General features: G+C 36.8%; 1 protein-coding gene across 1 annotated transcript in view; it reads left to right on the forward strand.

Annotated features, from left to right (window-relative positions):
* The first annotated feature begins 10,024 nt into the window (after positions 1-10,024).
* LOC144967150 (beta-1,4-N-acetylgalactosaminyltransferase bre-4-like) overlaps positions 10,025-12,500 on the forward strand; it is a 322,329-nt gene continuing 319,853 nt past the window's right edge. The window contains exon 1 of the mRNA XM_078904026.1: positions 10,025-10,571. The gene's annotated coding sequence lies outside the window, so the exon portion shown is untranslated. The remainder of the gene's footprint in view (positions 10,572-12,500) is intronic.

A 12,500-nucleotide genomic window follows, 5' to 3' on the forward strand; every position in this document is an offset into this window, starting at 1 on the left:
CTATCTATATTCCCTTTCCATGTGCTCGCGGTAATTGGTCACATGGCAAAGCGTGCTCAAAATGAGCCACGTAGTGAAAAGTATTCACAGCTTTTGAAATATCTTACATCACGATTGGTCATTTTGGTCAGCTTAACATACGAGTATATTTACAACTTTCATAAACAAAGCAGTGTGTTTACAATTGTTAAGAAATATCCAATCGTTGGACCTCAACAAATCATGTGATTGATGACTCGGTTGGACGAAAACATGAATATAGAAAGTATACGCTTGGCTAAGAAGCTCATAACATTGCCATCCGGAAGTATAACGGACCAACACACAAAACTCTGTGTAACCATGAACTTTTATAGTCTGGTTAATACAGTTTAGTGAGAACAACTCACAAACGCGGATGGCAAAAACAATAACAAAGGCCTGAGTGACGTCATCTGCATACTATCTATAGATAGTTCGAAGATGACGTCACTCAGGTCTTTGTTATTGTTTTTTGCCATCCGCGTTTATGAGTAATTCTCACTAAACTGTAATAACCAGACTATAAACGATCATGGTTACACACAGTTTTGTGTGTTGGCCAGTTATACTTCCGGATGGCAATGTTGTGAGCTCCTTAGCCAAGCGCATACTATCTATAGATCGCTCCCATAATACGCTTCAACAGTCGTAACATCACTTCCCTCGTAATGACGCATGATAACTTAATAACTGGCTCTAAACTATTGCAACAATGGTGGACGCCCTTGTGAAATATTACTCCGACGAGCATAAAAGCGTATCCAGAGGAGAAAAAACCCATTATAAATCTGATCATGTTTTGACTTTTACACATTCTGATGACAAGACATATGAAATGTTCTAGCCAGCATGAAGAATAAATAGTACCGATTTTCATTGTTTAAAACCACGATGACCGCCGTTGCTGGGCGACGTGACATCAGACTATTGAATCCAATGGTGATGGTGATAATGATGGCTTTATAGATAGTATGCGCCTTGATAAGAAGCTCACAACATTGCCACCCGGAATTATAACGGACCGATACACAAAACTATGTGTAACCATGAACTTTTATAGTTTGGTTAAAACAGTTACGTGAGAATTACTCATAAACGTGGATGGCAAAAAAAAAAAACAAAAAAAAAAAAAACAATAACAAATACCCGAGTGACGCCAACTTCGTTCTATCTATAGATAGTTCGCTATAGATAGTATGCGCTTGGCAAAGAAGCTCATAACATTGCCATCCGGAAGTATAACGGACCAACACACAAAACTGTGTGTATCCATGAACGTTTATAGTCAGGTTAATACAGTTCAGTGAGCATTACTCATAAACGTGGATGGCAAAAAAAACAAAACCAATAACAAAGACCCGAGTGACGCCAACTTCGTTCTATCTATTGATAGTATGCGCTTGGCTAAGAAGCTCATAACATTGCCATCCGGAGGTATAACGGACCAACACACAAAACTGTATGTATCCATGAACGTTTATAGTCGGGTTAATACAATTCAGTGAGCATTTCTCATAAACGCGGATGGCAAAAAACAATAACAAAGACCTGAGTGACGTCATCTTCGAACTATCTATATAAAAGCTCAATATTATTATTATGTAATAGTAATAGTTAAAACGAATGGAATCAAAGTTCTAAGAATATCGATCGTTTTGTCTTTCATTCAATATCCGTCATCGAGTTACGATCCTCGCATTGTTTAGAGAAGTTGTTATATCAATAAAACGTTTGAGATCACATTGAACACACGCAATCAAGCATTAATATTTAATCATATCTGTTTGAACACAATGGAGTGTTTAGCGCAATCCAAATACTTCACACATCAGCTAGTTATTTGGTTTGCTCATTTCCACACATTACAAATTGACATATAATATTATGTTAAAGTAAAATAAAGGGAGTCAAAATGACTCTTATAGATAATAGGAAGATGACGTCACTCGGGTCTTTGTTATTGTTTTTTTTTCCATCCGCGTTTATGAGTAATTCTCACTAAACTGTATTATCCAGACTATAAACCTTTAAGGTAACACATGTTTTGTGTGTTGGTCCGTTATACTTCCGGGTGGCAATGTTGTGAGTTTCTATCTATAGATAGTAGGAAGTTGACGTCACTCATGTCTTTGTTATCGGTTTATTGTTTTTTTCTGCCATCCGCGTTTATGAATTTATCTCACTAACCTGTATTAACCAGACTATAAACGTGCAAGGTTACACATAGTTTTGTGTGTTAGTCCGTTATATTTCCGGATGGCAATGTTGTGAGCTTCTTATCCAAGCGTATGCTATTTATAAAAGATACAAAATAAAGTAAACGACGTTTCGGCCTTTGGCCTTCTTCAGGTAAACAAGGAAAGGAAATATATTATATTACGTTGGCATAATCATAGAGATCTAAAGGGGCACCGATTTTACCTAAACGCATAACAAAACATATCCATTATTTTCACTGTGAATTATAAAATCAACATTTTTGTCAAATACCTGTCCATAAAATCACTTTTTAAGATCTGATAAGTGGTCTCGTGGCATGGCACTTGCCTGGGGTTTGAGTCCCGCTATTTATTTATTATTTTTTTTTTTTGGGGGGGGGGGGGGGGGGGGCAAAAAGACCCCAGGGTGTGTTTTTTATTCATAAAACAGTCAATTTTTGACGCAGAGATTTGAAATTTGGTGACTTTTCCTAAAATGATGCGGTTCATGTCCATGCAAAATGTCATGCTTGTCACGTGCATAGTTTACTCACACTGAGCATGCTCATCTGGAATGTGAGATTTTCCGATATGGTGTCGAAATGGCCCCCATGACTTTCAAAGAGAAAAAAATACAGAAACTACGATTTCCTGATTTGGGGGTCATTTGGCCCCCATGACTTTATAGAGAAAACGGAGTGATATTGGTCAGTTCTGACAGACCCACGGGTACTGGCGCCTATTGGTCAGTACTGACCGAGTCACGGACACTGGGGCTTGTACTGACGATGCAAGATTGCGTAAAGGAATGCAAAATAAGTCATAACAAAATGTCAAAATTATGGGGAAATGCCTTTTTTTAAAAATAACATGTTCTCCGACAAATAAATCCGCATTTCCTGTCTCATACTAGTCACAGGAAAATGCCTTGGTTCCACCCTATTTTGTCGATTTACGTGAGATTTGTGCAAATTTATTAATTAAACAAGTAGAATTTTTCAAACCCGAGAAACCAGACCAAATTATTTGGTGTCGAAATGCCAAACTGGCATCCTTGTTCATCCAGGTCTCCAACGCACATTCTCACTGATGCGTGACGCCTTGGGGGGTGTATTTTAAATCGGTGAAATCTCTTCCATTGTCTTGAAAGCAAACTTCTTTTTCTGGCAATAATGAGAATAATCCATTGGGAGAGGGCGGAAGAGGGGATTGGGGGGTGGGGGGGGGGGGGGGAATGGGCTTTCCTATTCCAGGGACGAGTATGAGATCTATGCACCTTTAACTCGTGATTCCCTGAAGTCTTGGGCTTGGGACCTGGGGTTTATTTATGGTAGTCATTCGTATTATAGGGTGCAAAGGGGGGGGGGGAATCAATCTTGTTGTTTATTCTCTCCCCTTTGTTGTCCTTTTTAAGGTCTGTTCTCAACTTGTTAGTCCTCTCATGTTAAAATCTACCCGACATCTATCATCTTTTGTCAACTGTTTTTCTGGCGCGAAAGATTTAAACTGGCCTATGAGAACACTTCCTGTCAAGATTTTAGGATGCACTAGAACTGGAAGGAAAGGGGGAGTTGGTCCCTGTGCTAAATGAATATCCACCTATCGTATGATAGTCATAATATGTGGTTGCAATATATATATTGGTGGTGGAGACAGTAATGAGAAGTACAGAAAGTATAGTTGCAATCGTAATAGGGCAGAGAATGGTGACGTCACATCTTCTACTCTTCCGGTTCCAAAGTCATGGGAAGTGTGTATTTGATCAGTCCTTTGGAGGTCACATATTGAATCATAGGTGCATAATTTTATTAGTTTCAGTTAGTAGCAGGATGTATACCGTTGGCAGATTCTTAAGGTTATGGGATGTAAAAGAGCGAAGAAAGAGGATCTTTGATTGACGACCAGCATATTAAATTTAGACCAGAAAGTAAGATGCCATCAATCTGAAACCAGAAGATCAATTACACAAGGTATCCAGTCCTCTAGAAGATTGGTTTACACTTCCATTGAGATCGGAATCAGTTTTTTTGACATCACACTTGTGTTCCCTATTATGATGATGAAGGGATCAAATGATGATATCAAATGTTGGTGACGGGAATAGATGCAGTGCGATTGGCTAAGAAGCTCACAACATTGCCATCCGGAAATATAAAGGACCAACACACAAAACTATGTGTAACCTTGACCGTTTATCGTCTTGCATTGCCTGCCTTTTATCACAACGTAATGTCTTAGACACTGAGTAAACTTCAAGAATAATGATTGTCACAAGTTCATAGAATCTAGGATCAACCCTGTCTTATTGACCCGTATGGCTTTTAGAACTTGATTCAAGAACCGTAACTCATAACAAACAGTTTATCTCGTGTTACAAATACTTTGATTCTATTTTGTCTAGATCAAAATCTCTCGCCTTAGTTACAACAATCGTGTTTCCAAGATAAAGTCAATTAATTCAATCCTAACTTCAATTGCCCCAAAATATAGTAAACCGAAAGCCTGTCTGTCGCTGCCATTTAATTTGTCGAAAAGCTGTGGTACTGGTCAATGATACATGAAGACGTGTATAAACCATGATGTTCGAGCGATGTGTAGGCCGCCATGACCTCCAAACTATCGTCTCCAAACCACAACCATTGATTTTCGCGAAACTCATTTCATAACATTTCCAACCGATTTCGTATCTAAGTTGTTCTTTCCTCCAAACTATAGATAGTTCGAAGTTGACGTCACTCAGGTCTTTGTTATTGATTTTTGCCATCCGCGTTTATGAGTAATGCTCACTGAACTGTATTAACCCGACTATAAACGTTCATGGATACACACAGTTTTGTGTGTTGGTCCGTTATACTTCCGGATGGCAATGTTATGAGCTTCTTAGCCAAGCGCATACTATCTATACGAGATATTATCATATACAAACCGCAACAATCGATGTTCTGGGAGCTCTGTTCACAACATATGTCACCCAAATCTTCCAAACGGTATAATATCTGAATTAACCAAATTATAGCAAAAAAAAAAAAAAAAAGATTTAACAGTAAAACCATTGGTCATTTCATGTGAAATTATCGATTTTGTCAGTTTAACAGAATCTGGTCATTCTCTTTAATAAAATACACACACAAACTCAACACGTCCTATAGTTTTGTCAGTTTAACAAATTTTAATCATTCTCTTTAATAAAACAATAACTCAACACAAGTTTTATAGATTTTGTACATATAAAATCAATTTTGAACATTTTCAATCAGCCCGACATGACACGTTTTATAGGAAATTGTCATGACTTTCAAACCGGCTATTTTTCTTACGCTTGAACGCGGGTCATTGTGTTCCCTAACTCTTATGTAAATATTCAAAATCTCCACTCCTCACGGATTCTTTTATAACAATTCTATTCATTACAAATAGACGATTGTGGGAAATTGTCGAGACATGCCAATACCATTGTTAGAATAATTTACAAGATTGTCATTACATAATAAATCTGCTCTTTCTTGGGTCGTCGTGGTTTTGATTATGAATTTAGAACTGAAGCCAGCAACAAGCTGGCGTGGGCTGAATGAGCAAAATAAACCAAAAAAATTTTAAAAAATAATAAATAAATAAATTAATTAATTAAAAAATTAAACCCCCCCCCCCAAAAAAAAAAAAAAAAACAAAACAACAACAACAACTAACAAACCCAAACTAATACATATATAGAATGGACAATAAAATAATAACAAGAATCTTATGGCGACATAAAACAACGAGAGTCATTCCGTTGCCCCACGCGTTAAACTTAAATCAAATTTGTCTAAGTGTCACTAACGGTCATGGGATAAGTAGGCCTGGGATTTTTTATATTATAATTATTATTACTAATGGAATATCCAGTAGTGACGAATAAGTTTGAAAAGGTCTTTGTCAGCACTGACGAAAAGGCCATGTGTTCGTCAGTACTGATCAATTGCCGGTGACACCTCTTATTTAGTACTGACCAACAGGCGCTGACACCTATTGGTCAGTACTCACCAATAGCCCTAGCCTAGAGAAAAATACTAAAGATTTCAACAGAGGAAGCTGTTTCTTTCATAATAATAATAATAATAATAATAATAATAATAATAATAATAATAATAATAATAATAATAATAATAATAATAATTTGTATTAGGTCCAATGCAACATAATTTAGACCACACAACGGATGGCTGAATTTTAAAAAAACAACAGACAAACCATTTGGCAAGCAAATTATTACAATATGACTGAAACATAATGTAGACATTCAAGATAATTTAGTTCACCTAGAGATTTAATAACGGTACGAGAAAATAAATCACTTGTCATATAATCATATAAGAAGTTACAAACAAATATGTGGGAAGGTAGGGTACACACAATAAGAAAAACTAAGTAAGACACGAAAGTAAGGCAAGTATTGGAAGAAACATTAAATTGAATATTAATACTTTCATTTATCCATTATTGTTTAATCATTTCATATTTAGCGATTGATTCTAGCTGGTACTACAATCATAAAATTAATGATACTATCGATTAATTTTTGTTACATAGGATAAGTATAAGAATCATCTTCATACGTCACACTTTTAATGAACAGAAAGAATAAGAGTTAGTACTTACTTGGATGTTTCTTGATTAGAGTTGATGAAAGATTAGGTAACTGAAACTGGCTCTTATCGTATTGGACAGAAAACAGGAAACAAAAATACTTGAGTTAATGATTGTAGATGCCATCTACCAGTAAGTTGTGGATCATATTGACATGACTATGTCACTAAATAAATAGATGCATGATGTCACAACAAAGACAACAAAATGATGTAACCCTATAGATAGTATGCGCTTGGCTAAGAAGCTCATAACATTGCCGTCCGGAAGAATAACGGACCAACACACAAAACGGCGTGTATCCATGAACCTTTATAGTCGGGTGAACACAGTGCAGTGAGCATCACTCATATACGCGGATGGCAAAAAACAATAACAAAGACCTGAGTGACGTCATCTTCGAACTATCTATATCTTTAATGAGAAAATATTATTTTAACTCTCTCCTTACTAGCCATTTTCAGGATTTCCCCCTGAACTTCACACCCAACTAACACAAATATATATTTTTTCTCACTCAAAAACAATAGTAGTAAAGTTCTACCGATTCATAATTTCTTTAGTAAAACATGCTCTACAACAAACTGTTCCTATTCTTTAAATTTTATGATGTACAAAAGAAATTTGAATAAGAAAAATGTTGGTTGTATCGTAACGTATGTGACGATTTTCTACAGTTGGTAAGGAGAGGGTTAACTGAATTTTCCATAGAAAAATCATGGGGGTCGAATGGCCCCCAAATAAGAAAATACGACCTTCTAGTATTTTACCATCTGCAAGTCATGGGGGCCAAATGGACCCTAACTCAGTAAATAGGACTTTCTAGTAATGTTTCTCTTTGCAAGTCAGAGGAGGAGGGGGGGGGGGGGGGGGGGGGGGGGGGGGAGGGACAAATGGACCCTAAATCAAGAAATAGGACTTTCTATTTTAGTATGAAAATAGGGTTAAAATACAAAGTCTTTAATGGGAGCGATTTATATTCATGTTTTCATAAAAGCAGGTCATCAATCACATGATTTGTTGTTGTCCAACGATTGGATATTTCTTAACAAATGTAAACATACTGCTTTGTATACAAATGTTATAAACATACCCATGTGTCAAGCTGAATAAAATGACCTATCGTGATGTTAGATATTTAAAAAGCTGTGAACACTTTTCACTAAGTGGGTCACTTTGAGCACATTTTGCAATGTGACCAATGACCTCGAGCACATGGAAAGTTAATATAGATCATGCCCATTGAAACTTTAAAAAAATAGTATTCCAAGCTACTTTGTTTTGTTGACTTTACATCTCTTTCAAACGAGAAGTTTGTGTTTACATCAAATTATGTTAAAATAAATTTCACAAAATTTATTGGTTCACGTGAAAATCTTTCAAAGATGGACAAACAAATTGAATCATTTTGCAAATAATTACCCAAGCTGCATTTTTTGCAAACCGTTCAATACATGGATTCTGCCAACACAGAGAGAGACAAAAGAACACTTATTTTACCTTTAAATTTTCCGTTTGCATAGGCATAACACAATCCATTCATATATAATCCAACTGCTAAACGGATTTATTGAAGGAATGGATTTGACGTCACTCAACTAAAGATGACATCGCTCAGGCCTTTGTTATTATTTTTTTTTAATTGTTTTTTTTTTTTTTGTTTGCTTCCATGTTTGTGAGTAATTCTCACTAAACTGTATTAACCAAGCGCACACAATCTATTTGCTCAGACTTTTAACGTTTCATGTTATACATAAAGATCTGCAATAGTGTGTACATTACAGTGCCAGACAAAGCCTAGAGAAAAATACAAGGCAAGATAATAATCCAAAACAATAAGCCTGCTTTGATTTGGGATCGAACCTTGGACCTCCTCATCGGTCAGCCATGCTACCGAATAAACCAGAGAGTGAGGTTACCTGAGAGTTGTGACGATTCAATGCCTATAGATAGTTCGAAGATGACGTCACTCAGGTCTTTGTTATTGTTTTTGCCATCCGCGTTTATGAGTAATGCTCACTGAACTGTAATTAACCTGACTATAAACGTTCATGGATACTCACAGTTTTGTGTGTTGGTCCGTTATACTTCCGGATGGCAATGTTATGAGCTTCTTAGCCAAGCGCATACTATCTATAATCTTCATAAGGGTAGGTAGTACGCGTTTTCTCTGTGAACCCTGACTGCATCACAAAACACATCTATATTGAACACTGGAGGACAGTTTTAAACAAACTAAAAAATAAAAAGAGTGAAAAAGGTTGTAAACAAGTTCACAATAGAATAAGATACTTAATCGGAAATTTCCAAAACACTTCTTTAGCCAAAAAAGATTAGACGTCTACATCAAACTCTGAAAAAGTGAGTGGAGCAGGCACTTATTTGGGATCGTGGATAGCTCATACGATAGAGTCACGCTCTTCCCGGCCAGGCGAAGTTGTCGTACCAGTAAGACCGCGGGTTTAAACCCCCATCACCGCCGCGAAATATTTATTCTCTATTGTCTTCTGGCACTTTCCTACTCACTCCATCTCTTGTTACATCAAACACTGCAATGCCGAATATTGTGTTTTAAAAAAACCTGCAATGCAGAGGACTAAGTACTAAGAGAAATTGCAATGCAGAATATTGTGTTTTAAAAAACTACAATGCAGAGTACTAAGAGAAATTTCAATGCAGAATATTGTGTTTTAAACAACTGCAATGCAGAATACTAAGAGAAATTGCAATGCAGAATATTGTGTTTTAAAAACCCTAATGCAAACAACTGCAATGCAGAATACTAAGAGAAAACTGCAATGCAGAATATTGAGAGATACTTTTCTGAACGTCGGGATAAGATTAAAATAAAATCCCAAAGCAACCCCACCCATTCGTAAAAAGAATGATTGATTATTCAACAAACAACAAGACAAAATATAAATCCTTCCTATTGAAATTTTATAAAGTCTTTAATTGAAAACGTTCAGACACAAGAATTCTCCAATTCGATCTTCCGTCGAGGTTGACCGGGATTTTGGGGGATGTTTGTTTTGTTGTATTTTTCTGTCTTGCTTTGTCTGACACCTTTCATACACACTTCAGATCTTTATCTTACAAATGGTGCCTGCTACTTAATTGGATATTTTCAAACAATAAAATGGAGCAACTCAAATGCCTTCGTTCTCGTCCTCTCGTGTTCAATGTATGTGTTGTTTGATGCAAGTGAGGGTTCACAGCTGTAAAACGTGTAACCTTGTGAAATATAAATTGTCCCAACTATCGGGAGCCTCTGTAGTGTGATGGTAGTTAGCACGTCTGACCGGTAATCAGAAGGTCTGAGGTTCGATCCCCAGTCGAGGTAGACTGATTTTTTGGGATGGTTTTTATTCCTGTAATTTTCTATCTTTCTTTGTCTAGCACCCTATTTACACACTTGTTCAGAATAATCCAAGCTACCTCTCTGGTACTGTGTGTAGTGGTGGGACAGAGAGGACAAGTTTTGATCGCTTCGCCTGTTTATACTTTCTGTGATATTTCCAAACAATGTGATTTTATATAATTTACATAGTTCTATTCCTCTTGTCAAAGTCTTTGCTGGAAATATTTTTTAAATTGGATTCATGGAATTTTTAATCCCTAAATTGAAATTTATAACTCGTTTAAATTAATGTTTGAAAGAGTATTAATGTGGTGCTTTTTACATTCTGTACTGTGCTGTATTATGACTTGGTTTCAAGAAACAAGGTAGGACCTCTACCCTTTTTTAGAATTTAAATCGACACATCATTGACAAGCCCCTTCCCCCCCCCCCCCAAATAGAAAAAAAAAGAATCTTGCTCTGAGATAGATCAAAGTTGACGTCATTCCGGCCATTGTTAATCGTTTTTGCCATTCGCTTTTGTGAGTAATTCTCACAAAACTGTATTAACGAGACTATAAACGTTTAAGGTTACACACAGTTCTGTGTGTTGGTCCGTTATACTTCCAGATGGCAATGTTGTGAGCTTCCTAGCCAAGCGCACACTATCTATAGATAGTATGCTCTTGGCTAAGAAGCTCATAACATTGCCATCCGGAAGTATAACGGACCAACACACAAAACTGTGTAACCATGAAATTTTATAGTGTGGTTGATACAGTTTAGTGAGAATCACTCACAAACGCGGATGGCAAATACAATAACAAAGGCTTGAGTGACGTCATCTTCGTTCTATCTATACTCCCAGACCGTCGCCTTCGTTTACCCTTAACCCTTTCCTTACCAGCCATTTTCAAGATTTCTCCCAAAATTTAACACCCTTCCAACACAAGATTATTTTTTTCTTACTCAAACAGAAAAGCACCAAGTACATTCTATACATAATATTGATCAACAAAATGAACTCTACATCAAATTGTCACGTTTTTATAGCTGAAATAAAACATTTTGCTCTAAATTGTGTAATTTACAAAAGAAATCTGAATGATAAAAGTGCTGGTTGTATCGTAACGAATGTGACGATTTTCCTATGGTTGGTAAGGAGAGGATTAAGACTTGTCTTTTGTCATTTTTCTAGATTAGTGTGCCGCCTGGTGCGTGGTCATTAGTAGTTCCCAAGGAAACAAATGATCCCATTGGTTGAATTATTGAATACAACTCACGATTTGTTTTCTTTTGTAGTCGTAGATTTATATTTTGACTTTTTTTGGTCAGAGTCAGACTCTTGATCCTATGCATTTAGCCAAAAAGCTCACAAAAATCCACGAGTGAATATAACCGTGGCCTTCGTCAAGTTATGGCCTGACACTGACCAAAAAAATGACGTCAAAATGCCAGTCTTTTGCCAGTTGTATTCAATAGTTCAACCAATGAAATAATTTGTTTCCTTGAGCTCTACTAACGACAACTCACTAGGCGGTAGAACCGTAGCCATCGTTAAGTTATATATAGAATGCGCTCGGCCAAGGAGTTCACAACATTGCCATCCGGAAGTATAACGGACCAACACACAAGCTCTGTGTAACCATGAACTTTTATAGTCTGGTTAATACAGTTTACTGAGAACAACTCATAAACGCGGATGGCAAAATCAATAACAAAGGCCTGAGTGACGTCATCTGCATACTATCTATAGCCTGCTACTGAAACCCAACAAGACTGGCATTTTGACGTCATTATTTGGTTTTTGCACCTCCTAGTGAGTTGTCGTCAGTTGTGCTCATGGAAACAAGTGTCCCATTGGTTGAACTATTGAACAACTCACAATTTGTTTTCTTTTGTGGCCAAAGCCTGGCATTTTGACGTCATTTTTTGGTCAGTGTCAGCGTAGCCATCGTTAACTTATAGCCTGACACTGACCAAAAAATGACGTCAAAATGCCCATCTTTGGCCACAAAATGACTGTTGAAGTCTATTGAATCATATAGGTGACATACCAATTTAAGTAACAGGGTGTATATAGATAGTACGAAGATGACGTCACTCATGTCTTTGTTATTGTTTTTTGCCATCCGCGTTTATGAGTAATGCTCACTGAACTGTATTAACCTGACTATAAACGTTCATGGATACACACAGTTTTGTGTGTTGGTCCGTTATACTTCCGGATGGCAATGTTGTGAGCTTCCTCGCCAAGCGCATACTATCTATAGGCAGATTTTTATGAACTAAAAGCAACAGATTTGTCCCAACAT

This window comes from Berghia stephanieae, chromosome 3 (genome assembly GCF_034508935.2).
Source record: "Berghia stephanieae isolate SIO BIC M18660-M18661 chromosome 3, UCSD_Bste_1.3, whole genome shotgun sequence".
Lineage (NCBI taxonomy): Eukaryota > Metazoa > Mollusca > Gastropoda > Nudibranchia > Aeolidiidae > Berghia > Berghia stephanieae.